Below are 23,116 nucleotides of genomic sequence, written 5' to 3'. Positions count from 1 at the left end.
AAAGAGCTTTCATTTTAACCATGTAAATTCCTAAAAACAGTGCCGAAAATGGTTTATTTTAAATTGGATCTCCCAAACGATCGTTATTTCTAGCCAATAGGTAATTACCGATAACCACATTAACTGACAACATTTATTACAATGCATATTAAATGTGAATTGAACAACGATAGGTTGTGAATGTAAATCATCTGTAATATATTTTGTGATGGTTGTGAATGGAAATGAGTACGCGTCATTATCCCGTAGCTTACATCACCTGACAAAATACATTTGTGAGGTATTTTTATTAGCTTGCATAAATTTTAACAAAGGCCTATATTGTTTTGTACGAATAAAATTAATTCAACACTTTTCTAAGTCTACTGATTCGTAAATCTATACAATTCATTTTAAATTCTGTTTACTGTTTAAAGCGGCTAAATGTATGTACAATTATCTTTATATTGGTACTTAAGATGATGTTTATTTATACGTATAATGTATACATATTCTGACGTTAATTTGAATAAATACATTTAAAAAAACTTTTAAGTCAAACGGTTTTTTGATACCCATATTGTGGTGCTTGTGGAAAAATATGTACCTAGTCCGCCATATTGGAACAGCGTCCATCTTGAATTTTAAATTTTGACATAATCATCGTGTTTTACTAGTGTAGCCCTTTCATTTGATACCCATATTGAGGGGGTTAAGGAAAAATATATAATCCGCCATTTTGTATCGGCGGCCATCTTAGATTTATAATGTTATTGATTTTATTATATTGTATTGTCATCTAAATTAAATTTGTGTACTAAATTTCAGATCAATCTGGCAACGGAAAGGTGCTTAAATTTCAATTTCTAATTTTGACCCAAATAAATAAATTCCGTACGGGTCGAACTAAATAAAACCGTTTAAAAATTATGACCTTTAAGGTACCAATGTAGCTGAGAAACGAAACTAAATTGCACTTTCTATCGCACAATTGCAAACAGAACACCTTAAAATCATTAAGATAGCCGATTGTGAGCAAGTTCACCATACTCGCCCGAGTACATTTTCGGGGTGCTAGTGTATACAAATTTTGAAAGTGCCTTAATTTGGTTTTTGACTCTAATGCAGGACATGAGAAATAGTCGAAATACAAAAATCGTATAAAAAACACGAATAAATATGAAAGAAATAACTATTTAACAAGAGTTCGTGAATAGGCGAGATAAAAAAAGTATTATGTGTTATTTTATTATTCTTAACACGAATACAAGCTTTGTTTGAAATGTTTTCAAAGCTTTATTACATCGTTCAATAAAAATACATAATATATGTATTAAATACATTTTCATGTAATATATATGGATTATTATCAAGTTTAGAAAGAAAAGAAAAGTAAAAGAAAAGAAAAGTTTGTAATAAAAATCCTATTAAAGTGTAATGGGTTTTTAAAGTTATTATAAAGCTTAGGAATAAATTACTCAACTAATGTGTTAAGGATATTGTTAAAGTTACCACAAAAAAGTCTAGTTTGTAGCAGTTCCCAAAGCAGGTCGAGTTTGAAACTCAGACAGCTTTATTTAAAGTTTTACTCACTTTCACTACACTTGTACAGTCCGCTGCCTTCGTGCAATCGTCAGCGTGCAACTGAAATGACGAACCAGTAAATATTATTAATTTCTCCGACCTTTGAGTTCCGTAAACTCATTTCAGATGAAGCTGACCACCTGAAAAGACCACCGGACTAAAATTTAAAGTTAATAGCATGCCAATACATGCAGTGGCGTACCTAGAACTTTTGCCGCCCGGGGCGATCTTCAGTTTGCCGCCCTTTCTATTATAAGTCAATCAAATAGTGGTTTTTATAAATAAATAAATAATTATCACATAAATTAATTATTACGTTATTTAATCAATATTAATTAATACACAGAGTAAATTTTTTTAGACATATTTGTATGCACTCGTAAATATATTTATATAATATCTACTCTTCTAGCTTTCATACTAGAAAAATCTTGTATAATGCTCTCAAAATTTATATTATTTGTAATTTCTTGTTCTTTTGACAATATTGCAAGATTTTGTAGTCTTATTTGACTCATTGTAGAACGAAGATACTTTTTTATCAACTTCAACTTTGAGAAGCTTCTTTCGCAACTAGCGACACTAATTGAAATTGTAAAAAAAATTCTTAACAAAATTACAATGTTGGGAACAGAATTTTCCAACCTATAAGTACTGCTGAATAAATTTTAACCGATCAAGAGGGCCCTTCTCCCCGTTTTTCAAATGTTTTGCCTCTTTTTTGGTGTAGGTACAGCCATAAAAACCTGGATCCTTTTTCTTTCAATATGGAACTGTTCTTGATCAATGTCAATCAAGTCATTTATTTGACATTCAAATTCTTCATTTGGTAGGTTACACGGTATTGTACACGAATATTTTCTTACAAGGCCATGCAACTGATCGAAGCGTTCTTTTATTTCCTTTATAATTCTGTCCATACATGAAAACATTTCTCTTCGTACTTCTTCTTCTTCTAAGGATAGCCCCACGTCTCCACGTCGAATTTTCCCTACTCATATTTTTTCTCCTTCTAACTCGACGCTCAGTCGATATCTCCAACTCTTCACAAATTATTTTGGCTGCTATAACAGCGTTTTGTAATAGCGTGTCTCTTTGTTCCATGAAATGTGTTTGCAATGAATTTAGTTTTATATGGCATTGGTGGACATTTAACCCTTCTACTTGCAAGTATTTTTGAGCGTCCTTAATTTCCAAAAGGACGGGTTCCCATAAATGAAGGTAACATAAAAAATAATATGCATAGAATTGAGTAATATTCCAGCATCTGATCTCGTTTTACTATTTTCTTCTTATAATAACCATATTAATCATTTTTTATTAAAAATAAATAAATAAATAAATATGAAATGAATAAGTTGCTTTTTACAACTATAAGTAAATATAAAAAATGCCGCCCCAAGGTAAGTGCCGCCCGGTGCGGACCGCACCCACCGCCCCCCCCTAGGTACGCCACTGAATACATGGGAGCTCAATCTGATTCTAGTTACTATCAAGTTGGGCTCTTCTGGCAATTTTGTAATGACGTACAGAAGTAGAAAGTGATCGTATGGTGAAAATAATGTAAATAAATAAATAAAAACATTATTTACAAAAATATTATACAATATTTATAACACATCTTATATTTCAAGTCATATGTAACAAAAGTGATATTCAACGATTCAAACAACCTGTCTACTTACTTTTTATTTACTATCTTGAAAGCTTAAATTTGCTTTCATAATTAAATAATATCTCCTAAGAGAATAATATATTGGAGATGAAATCTCGAATAAGTAAAGTTTTGCAGGTTTATACTTGCTAAAGTTCAGATCTATTAAATTCAGACATGAGAATACACTTGGGATATATTGAAAAAGGATTCGTAAATAAAATAATAATTTAAAAATAATTTCTTTGCATACATATTAATAGTTAATATTTTTTTTAATCTCTTCGATCTTTCTTTATTTCTGAAAGCCGCGTCCGTCTTATAACTCCTGGACGAAAGCAATGACGACCTGTCTCCATGCCAACCAACCGTCTGCTTTTATCAGGGTTGTAATAATTAAATTAGTAATAGTGAGTCCAGTTATTGACTTGACTTAATCAAACCAGTAGGAAGGTGATGGTCCACGACTTCTTTAACCTTTGTCTACTGTCTCTAAAAATAGTGGCATTAAGTTTTGAGTTTAGTTTCTTGTTATTTTATTTGAAAGTAGAACAAGAATGAGATATACTGATCGAAATAAATAATATCAGGAATAAATCTATGTCCAGCATTTGAATTAGACTAACTCATTGCACTACTGAAGGCATAGAAACATAGTTCTTAGTAATCATGGGGTACTTTGTATGAAATATCAAAGAGACATTTCAATACAATTTCATTACGTACCTAACGGTGTATTATATACATAAGCCGATATAACTTTGCCACAGATGACATAAGTTTATATTTTGATTAACTTTCAAAGTTTAAATTTTAGTAAACAATGCTCAAATAAACTATAAGAACCATAGTTCTACTACAATTCAAGTGCTGTTTCGATACCCATAAACACAATTAAAAATAACAATAAACTAATAATTATTGATCATATAATGAATCGTTTTTGATAAGATTTCACAAGTTAAAATAATTTTATAATAAATCTAATGTCATCGTTTTAAATCTTAATTTTTAAATTATATTTTATACCTTACGACTTACAATTAAATGTTTCGATTTTTTCTCGCTACTTAATAAAAAGAGCACTGATGGCTTTAACACAATTTATAACTAATTCAGCTGCCAAAGACATTAAAAATACATAAATTATATTTTAATTATAATTACTTCGAAATAAATAAGTATATAAAGTAAATGTTACAATTCAAATGTCATTTACAGTTTAGTAAGTGGAAGAGAATAAATAAAACATATCTACAGAATTATTACTCAATCTAACAAAGACAGTCTCGAGTAAGGACGCGCGAGAAGATTGCCAATTATTCATAATAAAATCTCTTCACAAATGAAGCAATAGCCATATATTACAAATAAATTTAGTAAAATAATCTCCAATTTATTTCTTGTTTTCCGTTTTTTTGCTATAAAAGGAATACATTTTTAAAGCCTTTATTATTTTCTTATGAATTCGCTGTCCGTCTTTCGTCTCAGAGGTTGATCAAATCTTGCAGTATATTTCGATGTAAGCGTATGTGAATACGAAATGTTGAATTAAAGCAACAACTTGCTTTAATGTATTATTTTGGAAACTTAATAATAAAAAAGTAATTAATTGTAACATACAAAATACCATATTAACCATTGTACAATTATGCAAAAAAGTACAAACGCTACACTATAAATTAAATATAAACTTCAAGCCACCCAATGCGATTTTATTGACATTGTCATTTAGCCAATTCAGCCAATTTCAAACAGTGGATACATTTTTATCTATATTGTATTATTTAATACCTGTTTAGCCTTTATCATATCATAGTTTCAGCCATAGGCGTTCACATAGACCTTTACCATAGATTTCCAATTTATCGGATCACTTTTAAAAATTCCACTGTTTTATATATAATGGTATGTGTATAAATTACTCCCGACTACATTAATTATGTTTATAGCTATATAAACATAATTAATATATACCACAGAGGAGAATCGAGCCTCTTTCTGGCATTAATTAACAAGACCGATAGATTAATAATTTACCTCCAAAAATCTTAAATACGTATTCTCTTCTTTACGTCTTACTTCTAATTTGGAGGATCTTTACTTCTATTGCTTGTCTTGAGGCAACAACAACAGACGAGCTTTGCCATTTGAAAAAAATAAGAAAAGGTTAATGATTTTATATATTATTTTTACCTTTTTTATCTCGATCTTTCATTGTTTTCTTTTATTGTTGTCTTAACGGCGTTTGCATATTTCGCAGATTCTATGGTGCAAAGCGCAGATGTACTTAGCATTAATCTCTTCTATGGATAGCAAAGCACCATGGCATAAGCCGCTACATTCTGATATTACCGAATTAAGTGTGTAGTAGCAACATAATACTACTGGTAGGTGGCTTGATAGAAAAATATTGATAGAAAACAAATTGTATTTTAATAACGGAACACATTCCTAAATAATATGTACAACAAACAATGCGACAAAATCCAATGACGATAGTTACAGAAATAATTAAAATCAATAAATAATTCAATGAAACAACAACGCAATGCTACAATCAATCATCAAATCTAAAACACACAAAATAATTAATCACATTGAATTTTCCATAACATTGCCCAACGAATTGATAATACAGGGCCCGTTTGAACGCGTGGACAAACAAACAATAAATTGCAATCGGACCAGTGGCTGGAAACTCGTCGCTATAATATTTCGTTACTATTCCACTCTAATTTTATTTATATTCCACTACCCCTTTCGCTTCATTGGAAATGTGAAAAAGTCAAAGAGTACCGCAATGTACTCATTTATATTGTAAATTGTGCTCTAGCGAAACATTTTACTGTGGATTAACTCCGAAACGGCTAAAGTTTTGAATGAAATTTTATAAATTATGACAATTTTCTATAGCTTTCAATAGTTAAAATTTACCGAAGTATCGATTGAAAGTACTGAAACAATTTTGATACGAATTTTAAAACATCGTATCCATTTCGACTGTTAAAGTATATACACTTAAAGCCGCCGGCCATCTTTATTTAATTAGACACATGATATACGTCAAAAGATGTCGTATAACGCTTAAAATTGACCCCAAAATTTTGACTTCGTGTTCGGTGAGTAAAAAGCAAAATATTAAGTGTGTTAGAAAGAGGAAAATCGATATAATATTTCATTTATAATCGATTTTAATTAAACTATGATTATGAGAGTATTTAAATTGAATTGAGGACAGTCGCTTTTAAAACAAATAAAAGTTTTTCGGAGAAATTTCGTTACAAAATAGTCCATTTAATCTTAACAGAATAAAATTATTCATGGAAAAACTTTATATATAGCAAAAGAGAACAAAAAAATATTCAAAGATTTATCAATTTAACCAAAAAATCGAGCTTAGTTTAATTAAATACATAAAGAGAATATACCGAGATTTCTCTCTGCAGCTGCTTCCTACAAGTCTACCCGGAGTATTTAAGTCATTGACGAAGTTTAAATCTTCTAAAAGGATGAGTCATTCAGTCCAAATTCACTAACAAATTTTTCCTTATAAAAGATAAAGATACGACCGTGTCTTTACTCTCACCTTATATCCCGGCGACCTCCTCAGGGGCGGAATATAAAGCGATTGAAGCAAATCCCCGCAAGATTGAATCCGGCGAAGTTTTCCACTAGTGTGTCAAAAAACTTATAATTCCGCTTACCGTTTGGCTATTGAATTTCTCTCGTTATTTATTGTTGGCGATAAAATAATATTAATCTCGCGGGGATTACGCTTGGATTTTATTCTTCTATCCGCAACTCGGAACTTCGAAAATAGCCCCTGATTGTGTCCAATGTAAAGTTTAATGAAGATACGCTTAGCCATAAATTAAACAAAATTTGTTATGTCACATTTAATTTATGCTTTCTTTTTTTAAACGTATGGTTCGTTAAATATTTTTTTTATAAAAACAGTTTTAAAAAAATTATATACATACAGTGAAATATTAATAAATATTGCTATTGCTATTTCTAACCAAAATTTACGTATTTTTATAAGAACTGAAAATCAAATCTAATCATGTCAAATAAATATAATTTTTATATGGATGTTATGTCCATACCAATTTGACGCCATCTCAATCTCAAAGCCAAGTAGTAATCAGCTGTGGAAGTTTCCCCGCGAAAGAGGGATTATATTTTCGATAACTTAGCAGAGGGTACAGAGCAATAAATAGAGAAAAGAGTGCTATGAAGGGGAGGTCCGGGGTCTAACGTAGGAGTAATCTGGAAATTTGTTATGGTTTTAAGAGAAAAATAAATTCGTCCGCAGAAACTCTCATGGGAGCGATGTTATGTGTTAACGCTACTTATGCAGGCCCATACTGGCAATTTATTTAGAATTGTTATTTTGTTAAACAAAACTTATATGTGTGTCGACAAGGGAATAATTGGCGACATAAATCATTGCAACAATTAATTTAATATTACGATGCCTCTATAATTCGGTCTATATGTTTTTTATTGTTCACTTACCTCATTGTTAACTATTGTCACAAAGTCATTGGGAAAGTCTAACAGAACATTATGTGGCTGTACATAGACTTCCCCGGATAGTAATAGAACTGGTGGCTAAAAGCCTGCATCCAACGTCTTCCAATGACGCCTGTATTGCTTATGTGTAGCTGCCACCCCAAAACCTTAAGATCCCAATGACTCTGGTGCTATGTAGTCTACCCACTACTTCTGCAAGATAATCCGATGGACTACATCGGTTACTGTTGATCATCTACGGATCTGGTTGATTAAATCCGAGCATAAATCTCTCCATGGCTCGCCACATATAGCACTAACTCTTTCTTATTTCTGTAGATTGTATATATTTATCAAAAATATGTTACTAATGGGATTATGATATGTGTACTAATTTGAAACTAAATAAAAAAATTTCGACTACATATATACATAGAATCTGAATAGTGATTAAAAAGTAATACAACTTCTATTACTATTACTAAAAGTAAAAGTTTTAAAATCTGCTAAAGTCTTGTTTTTGAATACAGCAAAATGTTACATCTAAACTTAGATTCCGGATACGATGACGCTCCAGATGTAACAGAACGGAAGGCACTCATCTTGTATCAAATGACACACTTTTCAATTTATTTCATAAATCAAAAACAATATTTTTCAAAAGCGATTTATTAAAAATTTATTTTTATTTTTTGGCGTTGAAGTGAGTAATACAATGATTCTTGAAAAATGCAACCAATAGATTTTTATTTAATATTAACTATTGATCTATTAATAACATTGTACTTTCTAAAATTTTGAAAATGGTTAACTCAGTTTATAAAAACATTGTACTCATTCCCATACAAACAAACATAATAAAAACGGATTTTGAATGTAATTTGCCGAGTTAAAAACGAGAAAAAATGTTGTTTCAATCAAAGATGCCACGAAGTAACCTCTGGCCTAGCTATCAAAATAATGAAGATAAAATCACATTACAACTTAACATTACAAGACAATATTATCGGAGTTGTCTGACATAAGAACGACTATGTTAACTTTGGACATTTCTCTAAAGCTTATTGAATTATTTCTAACTTTATCTCTTTCGGTCAAAATGACAAGTAATTAACATTGTAAACACAGGCGAACGAACTACAGTTTTATCTATATAATTTGTGTTAAAAATCGCTATACGTAGAATCAATTCCATGTACCCATCGATCACGGTATCAATTTCTTTTCGATCTTCTCTTTATAATTAATGTGGAATACGATAAGGCGAGATTGTAATTTTATTAATAATTCAAGAAAGCTTTGGGAAAAAAATGTGTTTTGCTTATGTTCCGTTGTACCATTGAAATATTTCCGTGACTACATGAAACGATTGCGCCACGTGATCCCCCCTTGGCTGCGGTTTAGAAAAAACGCAATATCGCATGAGTTTGAAGGGAGGTAAGTGTACCCGGTGGATTTACAGCATTAAATTGGTTCAGGCAGGGCTGTCAAGACTGAAACTTTTTGAACGCGCCGGCTCGCGTGTCGCAGGGCATTCAACTAGAAGTAGGTAACGAATTTTTTTTTATCGCCGCTCGAGAAGTTCAGCTTTAAAATCGAATTTTCATTCTCACCTTTTACATTTCACACTGCCTATATTTTAACAGTAATATTAAAAGATAAAAGTGGGAATAGTAAATCAATTACGGTTGCTACATTTATTAATATCATTGATTGCCAAAATTCAAAAATTAAAGTTTAATAACTACGATATTTAATAGAGTAATCCCTTGTTTTTACTCTTATTTGTAAGTGTAAAGTAGTTGTTAAGCCTCACAAGACGTGAGAATTTACGAAATAACACTTCATTGATATAACAACCCTAGACACGAGTATTCACTGGCCAGTAAAGATTCTTTGTCCATACGAAACGTCCGCAAAGTTTATCTCCGTTTGAGCATAAACAGTTATTGCTTTCTATAGCGCCTGAGATGCAACCTAAAGTCACCCTTGGTAATAACGGACGCTCAAGAAATTAAATGCCCAGAACGTGCCTTGGATAGATGATAGGTGTCTTCCCTTCTACTAATCTAGCGCATTAATTATTTCTCCAATGCTCTGAGAATAGGACCCCTGTTTTATATGTTACACAAGGGAATTTTCGTTACGGATAACAATATATATTTATATTCGAAGTACATTGACTCGTCTATCTTTTTGAAGTTTTTTTTTTATTATTTAATACATAAAATGCACCAGTTAATCAGTTTTAGGTGTAAAAGCTTTAAAGGGATGAATAGATAGCTCATTTTTTTGATTGGTATGTCTTCGGGCAATACAAGGTTTGACAGTGACAGAAAGTAAACAATAATTTATAAGATGTAACTCCACTAAGTGCACCGACAATACAGTTAAAGTCGCGAGATATCGCTGGATGCGAGTAACACAAGATAGATCAATGTTCTGATCTTTTATTTAAGCCTGTCTTACAGTGGCAGTCTAATGGTTTAAAAGAAGAATTTTGAACTGTTAATATAACGACTAATAAGATCTCGCAGCAAGTAAATAGCTGACACAGTACGAACTGACTGTTATTATTCGAATAATACGTATCAGTTAGAAAAGCATACGATTATCTCCATATCCATTGCAGTGAAACGTGGTCTTTCACTTCGAGTTTTATTATTAACTCCCAGTTTCTTAACGAACTTTCGGGATTTTTTATAAGATTGAATAAGAACTATTTATTCTACCTATGATTGTTTATCCGTCAATTCATTTCTTTTTTATCCTCTGTTTCTTTATTCTTTTTGAGGCAATTGTTATCGGAATCAGTTTTAAATTATTATTTAACATTGTATTTCATTTATGACATTAATTATACCATAATATCTTATTAATTGTAAATATACACTTTTTATACACTTTATTCATACTTACACCTTTTCCGTACTATGGTTATCTGGTAGAGATTGCCTTGTGTGATAAGTACTTTTATGTTCATTATTATGAAACTGTTTAAATGTATCCTAGCGAGTACAATAAAGAATATCAAATAAAAAATAATAAAAATAAATAAAAAATGTTGACATCCGTTCATGAACGAAAGTAGCCAACACAGCCCAGTGGATTTTCAACTCGAAGTAGTGGTGGGCATGCCACACAGCGCGTCTTAGGGTCTTAAAGTTTTGGAGTGGAGACCACAGACTGGACTCCCACTCACGACAGACATCCTTATTGAGGTCAATTGTTTTTACTTCATAGGCCAGCAGTGAATCTCCTATGGCTAAAATGAATGAATTATCAAATAATAAATTATAAATAAAAGTATTCGGTGACTAATCATTTTACCGACAAAAGAACATAATTTCTCTTCATTTACGTAATGTTTTTGTTTGTTACTTTACGTAAACTTATCTCGAACTCAACCCAATTTTCGTCTTGTCTTTCAAACTGCTCTTACGTACACGTGCATTACGCCGGAAACGGGTCTCTGTGGACTTAAAATTTGCTCCGGGATTGTACGGCAGGTTCGCTATTTCTTACGCAGCGCGCCTATCTACGCTCTCGTTTGTTTGTAAGCAGGATTAATGTTGTCACGGCGCTAATTCTATTTGCTCTCGAGTTTCATTACAACAAAGCTGCGAACGTAAATATCAATACGATGGAGGACGCGCGTAATTATCTTAACATTAAACATTAACATAGTTACGATACTTCGTCTTCTGTGCAAAATGTGTACCCAATTTGCCTTTCAAATACTTCTAAACACGCAGGGTCATTTCGGACTGTGCCTTTGACAAAGAAAATTTACGTAGAGGTTACGTGCAAACTATCCAGCGAAGAAGGCGAGTTACAGTTGGGGAATTCCGTCCGCGTAATCGCCGAAACACACTACCCAAGGGACGCAAGAATTATCCACCCCTTGTCTAACATTCTTACAGTTTAATGTATGCAAACGCATTTTGTTTCGAAGCCTGGCTCCCTTAAGGATGGCTTTATTCGAGTACCCTCAGGCGGTGTTCACCTTTCGGCCGCCTACCGAAGTTTTTCCTTGTGTCACAACACGCTCTTTGATCTTCTCAAATGCGAATATAATGTCAAAACCGGTTATGAACGTTCCCATTTCCGTTATCTTCGTATGCTCTCGTACGTAAGTTTCTATTGTTATACCAATGATGTTTCTTCAAATTTCCTCAGGGATTTTGTTATGAAAGAAAGAAAATAGCTCTGCCTTTTCCTACATTATACTATTGAATAAATTTGTCTGAAATAAAAGACAGATTGAGGTGTTAGGTTTTCAAATTTTAATATTCTCTTTGTTGTTGGCTTTCCCTAAATTTTGCCACGTTTAATACGGATGTAGCTTCATACAGCGGCAACGAGCAAAAAGAATAATTCATAAACTGTGTTCATTTCAACGCGTCAACTTTGTAGCGTTGCTCAATATATCACTGGCGTATTAAAGTCAAGTTAAGCTCTCGAACTTGCAGTCATCAATCCACCAGCTCTAAAAATACATATCCCCAATGATGAGGCGCATTCGACGACAAAGTAAGTATCAACAAAGCACCATGTGGCGTCTCCGAAATAGAATTTGACGCCGTCTCCACGCTGTCACACGTGGCATTCCTAAAACAGATCGTTTCCTTTAAAAAAGTTAATTTGGCACTTTTTGTACAACAAAAAGAGACATTTTTTACACGTTGAAGCCACTAAAGAGCATGTGCTTTGGGATAACGATACATTAGTGTGTTACGCAAGAAATGTGACTCTCGAGTTCCGATACGAAATGTTTTTGTTTTGAAATGTTACCGCCCGTAGAGAATATTTTTTAAATGAGATAAATTTTTCGTACATGAAATAATAGAAAATGGGATCATCATCATCATCATTACAAATAATATTACGTTAATATTCTTGAGTGCATATCAAGGAGCGGCAAACGCAGTGTTTGACGTCAACGTCCAAGGTATAGACGACCTTGTTAACTTACTTTGACCTTGTGACTCCCATGGATTAGCCCACGTCCAACTGTTGACATCTTACAAATGAAGTGATGTTGAAGAAATATTCATGCTGACCTATCTAGGAATGAAAAAGGTAATTTTCTTTTTCTAGGAGTCTAATGGAAATTGTTAAAATTGTATATCTGGTTCATCATATAAGTCTAATGTTAAATCATAGAATAAAATTAAGCATTTTTTATGTTATTCATGTAAAAAACGATATATTTAAGATGACTGTTAGATACAACTGGAGATTTTGCAGCTATATATATCTTAGATGTATTTATAATTGAGGCAGACGCTTTAAACACAGTACCATTACAGTATTCCTGACGGAATTGCTCTACTGATAATTGTGCAATTGTTTGTTGTATGTTAAAATACTCTGTACCTTATAAAGCGTATATTTACTTTTTTTATTCTAGATATGCTAACTACTACCTAAAAAAGTAGCTTTTTATAACAAGAAATATAATTAGCAAATCGGCAAATGTAACTTCGCAAAGTTTTCCCCCTAAAAAAACAGTACAAAAATTCTAATAAATAAGGTGTCTTTATTTGATAACCACAAAGCTTTTAAGACATCCCGCTTCTAGACAAACAGTTACACGGAATTTCTTTGAAGAGGTATTGTCTCAGATAATCTAGATAATATCACTGCGGCTGGATATTACTCCGAAACAAAGTAAGCGAGGGAACAGAACTTGGATCATTTACAAAGAACTTTGCCAATATACTTGATACATTAAGATTATCTTTCAAGCTTATCTCTGACCGGTTTTTACATAAATTTTTAATGATTTCTCATTCGTTTTCGAAAATAAATCGTCAGTATATAATTTCGAATTAATTTAATACAATACTAGGATGGGAAGTTTTGAACACAAAAGATGGCGTGCACGAAATAAAAGCAATCCGATAAACGAATTTGAACGAATTGAATTTTTTAATTTGTATAGAAATTTGACCCAACCCCCCCCCCCGCGTTGTCGCATTAGGTCGCTTGTACATTGCGTGCTCTGGCACCTATCTTAATGATCCTTTTTCATATGTTTGCTACAATAAGCGGACACTTAGAGCACAGAAAGCCCTTAGCCAAGATGTCGTTACAGTTACTAACTTCAAAGGCTATGTTGGTAACCTCAGAGTAAGTTATACATTATTTATTTTCAGATGCTCTCCACCCATCGTTTTAAAAGAATAAATTATCATTTTGAATAGTACACGTTTTAACAATAAAACATATATTAAAAATTATTTAACGTTGTGTCAAGACTATGTATGTAAGTTAATTCGTTTTGTGTTGAATTGCATGTATGTGTTTATGTCAGCTTATGCGATAGAATGAACGCGAAATGCTAGTTATTGATTCTATTATAATAATACATGCTTCCTTACTATAATTATCATCAGTGAAATCGTTAAAACGTCCATTACTAGACTTTGGCATAGACTTTCAATAGAAGCGTTTAGCAGCAGCTTGCATTCAGCGTCTTCCAGCGAACATAAAAGTCCTTGCTGCCTTCTGTTTTGCACACTGTATCCTGCTCACCGCCTGGAACTTGTCAATGCGATAGACTATCTTGCTTACGCATGTTTACCTAAATTATTTTTTATTTTTATTTTTGGGCACAAATGGATACTTTCATTTGTATCATTTCATTGTTGACATTCGGTTATTTTAGCTGATTTTTAAAAACAGCACAACTCAAATCAGTGTTATTTTTAAATCATATGATCAAATCGTTTTGCCTTAGCTTTGCTGCTTCTATCTTGAATATCACCGTTGATATTTTTTCTGTGTTTTTGTGTTGCTCTTTATGTGTTAAGAGAGAATACGGGATTAATTAAAATCAGATGGATCGTATAAATTCCGTCATAAGAACAAGCATAGTATAAAAAATATTGGTGTTTTTGTTTTTATTAGGATATATTATCGCGATACAACAAACTTTTGCTCACAGTTTAATACATAGTAGAGACAAAGGACGTGAAGTAACAACGTCGTATCAAACTTTGCCGACCCAATTCGTCTTCGGCGACGTGATGGATGATTGTTCCCCACTTGACTAATAAACGTAAACAAAATATCCAATTTTGCCCCACAAAAAAAGTTAGTAATGAATGTTGCGTTGATAAGTTTAATTGTTTCGGACATCTCCAGTTTCGCATGTCGCACGATCTTCCTTGAGATAGTATTTTATAAGGGTTGTGTTCTTTTCTTACTCATCTCATATGACTTCTGTCTGACCACTTCACGGAGCGCCACCTAAGAAATAAGCGGCCTCCCAATCCTCTAATTTTGCATAAGGGCCCAACTTAAGGTCACAATCTAAGTCAAGTAAGCGAGTTTTAAGCTGAACTCCTTTTACGCTCTGCTTTAAGACTGCGGAATCTGTAAAAGCCAATAAAGCAACAGTGAATATAAAAAAAAACTGGTTTTTGATATTAGATGCAACTTCCACGCGATAAAACACATCTTTATTATCAATATAATTATTTAGGGAATTTTTAATCATTTAATTTAAATTCACTGAGTTTTAAAATTTATATTTTTTAACATTGAAAATTACTTATGTAAGTCAAAAAAGTAATCTGTTAAAACCGCACCTACTCTATTGTTTATTAAAGCCAAGTAATAGAAGCACAGAAGAAGGTTGATAGATATCAATAATAAATTATCTTCTTTCCAATTAGTCTTCCCGTTTTTCAAACTGCACATTAACGTCAACTTATCTTTAAACACAAAACAATTCATCGTGACGAATGGTTGTCGACCGTATAGGTAAAACTTAAGGTCCCAAGTTCAACAGCCACTAAATAAATCAATTAGCGAGATACTTTCACATACTTACACCGTTTTAGCTTATTCAGACACCGTAAAAAGGAGTTTTCGGAATTCCTCGTAATAGTCCAGGTATTTTAATGAAAGTTATTCGTATAAATGATGTTAACGTGTCACCGCATGTTGTTTTATTTGTTGGAATCGTTTCGTTTCATTTTTATTTTTCAAATGAGGGACGGATGTATTGTTAAAATTCCCAACAGAGATAAGGCCGCGGCTATAGTAGTTCATAAATTTGATATTCGAATAAGTTTTTATTTCATAAAGAATATTTCATTTTTGATCCTAATTAGAGAAGAGTGTAATGTAAATAATTTAATAATTAAAAAAAACTAGCTTTGATGTTTATTTCTTTACTGCCTCTGTAATTTAAATTCCTTATAATACGTTGTTTAATTGGCGTATTGAATTTTGTTTTCTGTTGGCATGTACCACGTGATGATCACGAACTGTATCATGTAAATACTTGACTTATTTTTAACTAAGATAACAGGTACTATCTAAAATCTAAGGCGATAATCTATTGAGACTAAACCGCTTGCTAAATAAAGAATATGGATATATTTAGTACTCAATAATAATATAGTATAATAATAATATTAGTACACAATATAGAATGAAAAGTGCATTATATTCCTCAAGTTCTATAACACAGCTGCACAAGGAGCCATGAATGACATGCTCGGAATTTCTCTACGAGATTAAAGCAGTGATAACTAAATTCATCAACGAAGAGAAATAACCAAAACAGCATTGGTCAGTTCAAGTTTCAGGGGATAGGCGACAAAAGGCCGCTGGAGCCTTAGAGTTCTGGACTGAAGACTACGAATAGATAAGCGCAACGTAGAACATCTACCTACAAGATGGACAGATAACGCCGCTTCCAATTGGTCTTATAAGAAATCTGTGGAGTCGCCCAATGTCAAACAGTGAACTACCTTATGAAAAATACTTGTATCACTAAAATTTTGAAACCGTTTTTAGATACACCACAAAACGTTATTCTTTAATATTATAATAGTTGCCAGAATATACAACATACCTCAGGTATAATTCAACGAACTAACCGCAACTATGACTCATTTAATGGGAACCATTTGAGTGATTAAACGCGATTGTTTGTTGTTAATTGGACGAATAATCCTTTTAAGGGCTTCGTTAAAATAGACTGGAACAGAAATCGACGAAATTGAAGATACATTTTGACATTCCACCATTACATCCTGCTTAGTCACGTATCGATGACAAAAATTATCGTCATGAAAGTTTTATTAAATTACGTCTCCCTAAATTGGCCATGGTCTTTAGCACTTTTGATATTTCAAGTTTTAGCTTAATAAAATTATTACGTTTTAATTTTTTACTGAATTAATATTAATAGCAACGTTATTTAACTTAATATTGCTCGTTTAAAATTAACAGGCGCTAGATTTTAAAGGTTTTCGCAAAAAGTTCTATTTAACTTTGCTTAATAGTAATTTACTAAAACCTTCTAAGTTTTTGATAAAAATAATCTGTTATTACATATATAAAATTTACTAGTTACAAAACATTCTTTAGTTATGTACTTTATGTTTCAGCATAAGCTTATAAATTTTACGTAATATTCGAAAATGTTCCATAAAACGACATATATCTAAGCGTCAATTGAGATTGTTGACTCATTCTCTCAGCTTACGTTTAGGACCCGAACCACTTTTAACCCTTAATTAGGCGCATGGGGTCAGGGCCACTTGAAATTCAAAAAATATTGGCTTACAGTCTTCAGAGCGTACTAACGCTCTTTCTAGCTTCCTAACTCCTCTCGGGGTACGCAAATTAGTCACATCCAGAACATTAACTCTTGCACACACATCGCTGTCCTTTAGAGAGCTGACCCCATGCGCCCAGTTACGTTCCATTTTTTGGCGAAGGTAAGTTTTTACTTTTGTGATTATTTTTGTGTTCATATTAGTATATTGTTTACTATTTATCTTTGTATGTGTGTATTTTGATACGGTATGATTTCTTTATGTATTTTTGAGTTTTTTTATATGCTTTTTCTTTTTTTTGAATTGAAATGCCTAACGACAAACAAGTATTGCAATGGCTGGATGAAGTGCTTGATGAAGAGCAAGATATCGCTGGTTCAGGTTCGCAAGACGAAACTTTAAACGATGCTGTCATTGATAGTGCTCATAATTCAGAAAGCGAAATTGAGGAGTCTGAACATATCCAAGACATCCCTGTATCAACGGAAGTAATTATTTTTTATCTCGACATACACAGAGAAATGGCCCGAAAGTTAAATGGTGTAATGTACCACCATCGAACGCAGTAAGGACCCGAGCACAAAATATTATTTTACATTTACCTGGAGTATATACATATCTGGCATTTGTCATACACAAAGCGAATACTGGGAAGACTATGACATATTCAAGACGGATTTTCTTGAAGAAAATAGCTGCGGCACTTGTGGGAGATCACCAAAAACGTCGCATACAACTACGTGCTGTATCAGCGACAACAAAAAAACGGCTCCATGAAGTTTATAATGTGACAAGGCGGTTTATCAATCGATAGCTTAGCGCGGGCGCTGTTCATCATGTCCTAGAAAGGACGACAAAAAAGTGCCAACAAAATGTTTCAAGTGTCGTAAATTTATTTGTCAGCAACACTCAAGGATTTACTGCGTCGGATGCAGAACAGAAGATTTCGCTGATGAGGCTGAATAAACTTTATTTCTTAAGTTGATCGCGGCTATGCCAAAAAAATTAGTTTAAAGAGAGGTTTACTGTTTGTGTTTTTTTTAAATATTTATAATGTCATAGTAAGTATTTGTTTCTTAAAGTTAAGTATATTAAAGAACTTTATTAATTACTATAGAAATCCATTAAGTTTTATTCCTTTTTGATACTCTTTTCCCAATGTTTTTTTGGGGTCATTTAAGACCCCATGCGCCTAATTGTGTGATTTTCTTAATGCGCCTAATTAAGGGTTAAGAAAGAGGACTCGCAACCGCACGGGTAGTACAAGACCCGTGCTACAGTCTGTGCGTCATTGATCGTTTGATAAATTGAATCAACATTGTTCGTCGGTCTTGTCGGCAGAATGAAAGACGTCATACAACCTTTGGAATATTCTAGTCTATACCATTTTTCCATTCATTATTTGAATTGGTCACCTTTGAAACCAACAACTAATAGGGAACTATTTCATTGGTTATGAAGCGTACGCGAAAAAGACCTGCGCATAATAATAATTGACTTTATTGTTAACGCGAGCAAACTGTAGTGCGAATAGAAAGAGGTCACAAATACTTTAGATTTTTTATGATAGGGTATACAACGGATTTAAGTATAATATTTTCATTTACTATTTAAAAGCACTATGTAATTACTACATATCCGTTTTAAAATATAAAGTGGATATAAGATCATAAGTTTTTATATTGTATATAACGTTAACAGATGCCGAGATTCTATTTTACGGTCATGTCAAAGGACGTTGACCTATGTAGCTATTAAATTACTAATTATTCTTCTATGATCAACGATTAAAAAATTATACTTCAATTTCTCGATAATGGATAAAATTCTTCCTCCCTCACAATTTTATTTCTAATACTTGATTAGAAATATTTCATTTATTCCGAGAGTATTTAAAAATTAAGTTTTGTTACAAGTTCGAATGGATTTAATATCAGCTTTGCACCGAAATTTCCCTAAGTGCCACGTTATTCCCTAAAGAGTAGTACACTGTAATAAAACAAGTACAAGATATAGAATGGGTCCGTCTTCTTAAAAGGAAGCGGTACTATTTAAAAATTCCTCAAACCACTTTATATCTTATTGCTGAAGACATAAAGACTAGATCATCCTAGCTATTGCTTACTGAGCAAAATTTACATATCATAAATGTAATATTTAGCTCTCAACTTGCTAATTAGAACTCGACTTTAGTACCGTCAACATAAACAACACTAATATTTACAGCCTAAATTTGTTTTAAATAAAATTTACCATTAGGCATAAGTCTCTTAGGACTCTATCACGTACAAATTTACTTTTTTTATTTATCTCGAATATCTTGTTGGAATCGGAGGATCTTCTATTGTGACAAATCTAAACTAATAACTCAACTATATGAAGAAACTATTATATTAAACCTGAAACAAGTGTAACCATATAATACATGTATTATTATTAAAAAGAAAATAACTTGAGATCTATTCAATTGATTGAGATCTAAACTTTAACATTTTGAAAGTTATTACTTAAAAAATAAATGTAAGCTACAGGTAATTATTGACAGAACAAATTATGGAAAGAAAACTATGCTGTTTGTACAGGAGTACTGTTGTACATAGCTAACCTAATGAATTGAAGAAATGTAACAATATTTAAAATTTTAAATACATACTTAAAAAAACATGTATGCAGGCTTTAGTTTATGTATTGAGCATCCAACAGCCTGGTTATAGAAATAGTCATTATAACGTAATACAATTATGTTTATTGAGAAAAAAATAATTAAATCTATTTATTTCAACTGCAAAAGACCTTGTGTAAATCCCATGTTATATGATTGATGTCACAGGCAACTAATTAAAGCGAAATTCAACTGAATACGAATACAATTATATATTTTAATTTTGTTATGTAACACTAGACCAATGACTAATTGCAATAATTATAGCCTGTTATTGTAAAGTTTAAAATTAACACCAGATGACGTTCAAATTGAATTACCTCTGCGAACACGCTGCTTTAAAATGCGTACATTAATTAACATGCATTTAATTTAAAGGTATTATCTGTTAATTCACGTCGCATTCATTATTCAAAAAAAAATATTTAACACAATACGAAAATTTTTATTTATTTGTATATTGTTTGGACTTAAGTAAGTTTTTTTTCAATTTGTCCGTTGAATTCTTTCAAATAGGGAAGCATTATGTGTACTAGATGTAATCAGTAATAAACTGGTGTCAAATCAAAGTCCTCTCAAAGCCCCTTGCGCCAGGTCAGCTTATTTAGCGCCCTTATATTGTATAAATAAATAAGTTGACCAGCTAAACCCCGTTTAGACATACCGTTCAAAACATATTATGTTGTACAGCAGGTGTAGGTGCTAATGCAGAGCCCTTGGGACCACCATAATATTTGCCGCAAATTCCGCACATTCTATAAAGTTTTGCAAGATCAAAAATTATTGTTCAAATTGACTTGAACGTAAGTGGAAAACAAACATACCGTTTTATCTATATATTACTACAAAACTGTAAAAATATAATTTTTTTAAAGAACATTAAATTACATATTTAATTAACATTGAAATAGTTTGAAGGAGAACGCATCATTCTCAAGTTGTGCTATCGTGATGCTTAGCACACACACGTTGACAATTTTTTTTTAATCTAGTAATATGAGTTTTCTGAAAAATATCTGGGATCTTAATGAAAAAGAGAACACATTATCAACCTTAGAAAGATTTACTCGATCATGTCGAGGCTTAGTTTTATAAAAAGTATGTTTGAAACAAAACATTTTTGTAACACACGAAATTAAAAACGCTATTAAAATCACTTACCTAAAGGTCAATTTACACAGAGATAGTGAATCAAAACTCTGAATAATTGATTTATACAATTCTCGGTGAAAATCATATTTAAGAACTTCTTCAAAGTGAGACTTGCTAATAGAAATTAAAAGCCTTTTTTCTCTGACTGTACAGGCGTTAGTACCAAGGTAAGGAAGCTCCTTTCCCGAGAGTCCGCGTCCCACTTTTAATTAGTTGCGAGTTGTTATTATTGTTACAGTAAATGTACCTATTACTCAGTACCTTATCATTTTGGACGAAATTCAACGTTTTTTTACCTGAATATTACTAAGAAGTTACCTAACGCAAGATCGAGTATTATAAAAATTGTTAAATATTATTTTAAAACATTATCGTAATTCATTGTTAAAAATATGCATACCGTTTTATCATAATATATGACGAAGTAGATGAACATATTTCTATAAAAGAATTCCATCAAGTTAGACATAGCAAATATTGCTACACATTACAATACGACTCTTGAAACAGATACAGAAATGGTTTCTTTCAAAACAGACCATGTCCTTGTAAAACCGATCGAGTTTCAAAAGAGGCTCAAAGGAAATCTCGAGTTTAGTTACGATATAATCTAGGTTAAAAACCTTGGCAACGATTGTCATCTTCCATCAACTTTTTGATCCAAATTTCATAGAATCAGGCTAATTTATTTCTTGCTCGTCGTATAAGACTGTTTAAACGGGCGCTGGGTTCACATGTGTGTGTATCTGTTCGATGGTTATCTTCATCATCCATTTAATGGGAATTCGGAAAGGGCTTCAATAAGCGGTCGTCTCGTATAGCAGTGCTAAAGGAGGCCAGTGGAGGTCTAGCATCACCCTGGGATGTGACTTGGCATAGTATCGAGAGCCATTGGAATGTTTCGTAGGAGTTTTAATGTGTAGATAACTGATCTCCTTCAGAAGACAGTGTATATTGGGCAGCATCTAGACCCAGAAGATTTCGTCTACAAACCAAGACTTTAGCGCTCTGCTATCTTTTAAGTGGGTTTGCCCAAAGTGTGACATTTTATCTTGGATAAATAAAAAATACAGTGAAGCCCACATTTATCAAATAATAGTATGGCGCTAGCATTTTTGTCTTTCGGTTTGTTAGTGCAATATCTACAGCAATTGCTGAGTTAATTTAACATGTTTTCTTCATACAAAGTAAGGTTTTAGTTAAATTACCGTTTGTGGCATCATGCTTCTGTGGCGATGGAACGCGCCCACTGGAATAACAACAAGATGACAGCTGTCAGGGGCGACTTTTCTAGGAACGTGACTTGTTTACCGACCTTCTTCTATGCTACTTCCTTGTAATTAGTTTTAAGCAGTGTAGTGTAAAGTATCATCATTGAACAAAGTACGGAGTATTGCCTGATACATTGTACAGTGTAAGCATTTAGCATTTACTTCTTTAACAGGGTCTTATCATTTACCGAAGTACCGTAGTATCCGTTTAATGTAAAAAATCGTACTTAATACGACCACCTTGCAAATTGAAAATGTTTGCCTAAGACGAAAACGTAATTTGACGATATGAAGGGAACTATCATCACTATATATCGCAAACTTTTAATAGTATTGCTTTGAGAATTACTACAATTGTATTGCGATGGTACATACAACACATTGGCTTTCACCTTAGTTGACCAGACTCCTTTCGCTACCTTACCAGACTTTCAATGATCCTACCAATGCTGCATTAGAAACCCATTCCAGATATGAGCTGCTGTTTGCACTTGTTACAGAGAGATTTCGTCCGTCAAACATGTCGCTCATTTACCCGCCGTATTCAAATTCGTTGTACCTGTACTAGCATAGAATAAAGCTTTGGTCATGTTTTTATTTTGAATCTAGTTTTACAAAATTGATGGCTCTTTTGTTCTTTGTTCTCTGCACTTGCTACTGACTAACCGTTTTAAATATAGTCTATCAAAATTCTATTGTGACTACACAAGTA

This window comes from Battus philenor, unplaced genomic scaffold, assembly GCF_028537555.1.
Source record: "Battus philenor isolate CCGP_79_NKW_IND1 unplaced genomic scaffold, ilBatPhil1.0.hap1 SCAF_14, whole genome shotgun sequence".
Lineage (NCBI taxonomy): Eukaryota > Metazoa > Arthropoda > Insecta > Lepidoptera > Papilionidae > Battus > Battus philenor.
The sequence above is the reverse complement of the archived record's forward strand: the minus strand, read 5'-3'. Positions refer to the sequence as shown.